We start from the raw sequence: 3,719 nt of genomic DNA, 5'->3' as shown, positions 1-3,719 counted from the left end.
ACATTCTCACGGGTGTCTGAGGCTGCAAGCACTACTTTTTGGGGTCAGGCAAAGTTCTTTCCTCCAGACAGCTCGCCCTCCAGTTGCAAGAGGAGGCAGGCTGCCTACATTCTGTGTCCCAGCACTAACCCCACCCCAAGCTCATGCTCAGCAGCTGTGCATGCCTGCCAAAATGTCACCAGAGGAAGATTGATTGCTTCTTAATAATGCCCCTCATAAGTTTCACCAGCCTGGATCTTTTCCCAGTCCTGGGATCTTAGAGTTCGGCCCTCATCATGAGGCCATGGTACTACACAGATTTCCAGTCACAGATGCAAGTAAGAATCTCAGAAGGAAACAAATGAGAACATGGCTCTGTCCATAAATTGAGTGTCATTTAAGCATCAGGACTCAAGTTCAATCTCTAGCACCCAAATAAAAAGTTGGCAGCAGCACACACTTATCACACTTATAATATCAGTGCTGGGGAAGCTAAAACCAGAGGATCCCAATGAGCATGAGGTCACAGGCTTGATACCAGAGGGAGTGGAGAGCATGATGGTGGATATGGCAGAGGATGGCACAGGTAGCATATTCAAAGTACCAAGGACAACAGGTTTGAGGAGCTGACCAACCTTATATGAGCCATCCATAATGCCATGAAGATCTGAGATATCACCAAGTGTCTAGAAGAGTTTGAGCTCTTGGCAAAAGCATATAGGGAAACCAAGAGTGTTGTGGATAAGGAAGGCGTCCCATGGTTCTATAGCCACATACTGGCTGACACGGAGGGCTATATTAATGAGCTTTGAGAAGATAAAGAAGGAACAAAGAAGATGAATAAAAACAACTCCAACGCTCTAAGTACCTTGTGCCAAAAGATCTGGAAATACAACTAAGATTTTTGAGTCACGTATTACAAATTACAAGCAGAACCCTGAGCATTGTGCAGATGAAGATGCAGAAAGGAATGAGGAAGATTCAGAAGGGTCTTCAGATGAAGATAAGGATGGAGTCGGTGCTGTAGCTTTCTTGAAGAAGAAAACAATATCTTCTAGGAAGGGTCAAAAGTTCAAAAATAAAAAGATGGAAGATGATGAGGACTCTGAAGATTCTGAAGATGATGAAGATGGGGTACTAGTTCCACATCTGACAACAATGAAGAAGAAGAAGAACAAGAACAAGAATGAGAACAAGAAGAGCAAGAACAAGAAGAACAAGAAGAGGAAGAAAACAAATTGTTCTGGCCTCAAAGTTCCTTAAAAAGTCACCCACTACAGAGGAGGACAAAAAAGCAACTGAGAAGACAAAGCCAAGAAGAAGCACAATAGGAAGTCTGTGTACCTGGATGAGGAAGAAGAGTATAATGAAGGCAGGTAATGGGAAAGGGTCCGAGGTGGTGTCCAATTTGTTAAAGAGGAACCAAAAATGTTTGCCAAGGGAACCAAAATTACGCATGTTGTGGTCAACAAGAAACTGAATGAGATTCTACAAACCAGAGGCAAGAAGGGAACAGATTGAGTTGCTACAGCTGCTGGTTCAGATTGCTTATGAAAACAACCTGGGGGAAGGTGTCATTGTCAAGATCAAGTTCAATATCATTTCCTGTCTCTATGACTACAACACTAACCTGGCAACATACATGAAACCAGAGATGTGGCAGATGTGCCCGGGCTGCATCAATGAACTGATGGATATCTTGGTTGCACATTCAACATCTTTGTTGGAGAGAACATTTTGGAAGAGAGTGAGAACTTAAACAATTTTGATCAGCCACTGTGTGTTCATAGCTGCATCTTAACTCTGGTAGAGCGTATAGATGAGGAATTTTCCAATATAGTGCAAAATACTGATCCTCATTCCCAAGAGTATGTGGAGCACCTGAAGGATGAGGTAGATGTATGTGCCATCATTGAGCACATGTAACAGTACCCGAAGAAGAAAGGTACCATTGAGGAGATCTACTGGATCTACTTGAGGTACATCCTGCAAGCTTATTACAAGTTTGATTACAAGGCCCAACCTTGTAATCACTCCTCCTGGAGAGCCATCAAAGTCTGAGCAAGACTAGACAGAAAATGAGGGTGAGGACTCAGCTGTGTTGATGTTAAGACTGTGCAGATGCATCTATGCCAATGATCGTACACACTGAATCCATACCTATACCATCCTCTGCCATATCTACCTTCATGTTCTCCACTCCTTCAGGTGTCAGGCCCATGACCTCATGCTCGTGAACTGCCTACTTCTGCCCTGTCAGGGTTTAGGCCTTTTAATCAGTCAGTCAGGGATTATTGAGGAACATTCCTTCTCATCACATGTTTACAGGAGCTAGTTCAACATTCATAACAATACCTGTGGCAGGCAGGAATCTCCAAGGTACTGAAATCAACATTTGAACACATAGTACGAGACCAACTCTTAACATTTGCCTGTGAATGTCATGATGTCATTGTTTTTAACAGCTAAGTAATACTCCATTGTATAAATGAACCACATTTTCATTGTCCATTTTTCAGTTGAGGGACATCTAGATTGTTTCCAGTTTCTGGCAATTATGAATAAAGCTGCTATGAACATTAAAAAAAAGAGGATTTCAGGGCTTACTAGCAAGGCAGCCTTAAGCTCAAGTCTGTGAATGAGAGAGAGCCTTTCTCAAAAGACAAGAGTGGGAATTCCTAAAGGAAACAACCAGTGTTGACCTTTGGCCTCCACATACATGTGCACAGATGTATACTCCCCCAACACACAAAGAGACACATAATCTAAGAAGGAAAATTATATAAACATACCAATCTAGGCAATCATAACCACTAGCTTTAAGCACCTTACCCTACCTGGTCACAGAGGAGACTTAGCCAACTCCTCCAAACCCCACTATCTTTGGCGATTAGCCCTAATGGTGACATTCCTCCTGGAGCTGCCCCTGGGTGATGACCCGCCTAGTTAGCCTGCCTCCAGTGCAAACACTCCAACATAGAATGTAAGGTATCAGGAAGTGGAGGCCACCAGGGAGCCCTTCTCGTTGTCCATCCATCCCAGAGCCTTGCTGTTAGAAGGCTGCATCTTAGGCAGTATGAGTCCCAACAGTATTTTGGCTCTGTTATCACATGATCAGAAGACATCGCATATATTAATTACTTTTTCTGTTGTTATAATAAAGTCACGAGCAAGGCAACTTGTAGAAGAAATTTTACTTTGGCCTACAGTTCCTGAGAAATAGACTCCATCAAGGCAAGGGAGTGTGTGTTAACAGGTTGAGAGGAGCAGGAACAGGAGAGCCCACCTCTTCAATCACGGACATAAATCAATGAGAAAACAGACAGCAGGAAACAGACTATAACATCCTACCCCAGTGAAGACTTCCTCCAGCAAGGCTCCAACTTCCAAAGGTTCCACAACTTCCCCAAACAGCACCACCAACTGTCGACCAAGTGTTCAAACACCTGATCCTGTGGGGGACATTTCTAAATCAAACACCACATCATGTGTTCCAGAGCCATGGGTGCTGGTGATGTGAAGGTGAGGGCGCTGATGAGAAGAAAGCCTTACTAGACTCCTTCCCATACCCCTTTCTAAATATAATAGAATGAGAGGGCAAACCCATGACCCACTTTAACGGGCATCAGGAATACTGTGCTGTTAACTCTTTGGCTTTATGTTTCAGGCCACTATTTGAACTATAGTGGATCCAAATAGCCACAACAATGTTTTGTGCTTTACAGAACTTCAGCAGGTTC

At 43.4% G+C, this 3,719-nt stretch overlaps 1 pseudogene; it reads left to right on the top strand.

Moving 5' to 3' along the window:
• Positions 1 to 275: 275 nt before the first annotated feature.
• On the top strand, positions 276 to 2,314 carry LOC110560219 (eukaryotic translation initiation factor 3 subunit C-like; annotated as a pseudogene).
• Positions 2,315 to 3,719: the final 1,405 nt, after the last annotated feature.

Source organism: Meriones unguiculatus, chromosome 10 (assembly GCF_030254825.1).
Source record: "Meriones unguiculatus strain TT.TT164.6M chromosome 10, Bangor_MerUng_6.1, whole genome shotgun sequence".
In the NCBI taxonomy this organism is placed as follows: domain Eukaryota; kingdom Metazoa; phylum Chordata; class Mammalia; order Rodentia; family Muridae; genus Meriones; species Meriones unguiculatus.
The sequence above is the reverse complement of the archived record's forward strand: the minus strand, read 5'-3'. Positions and strand labels throughout refer to the sequence as shown.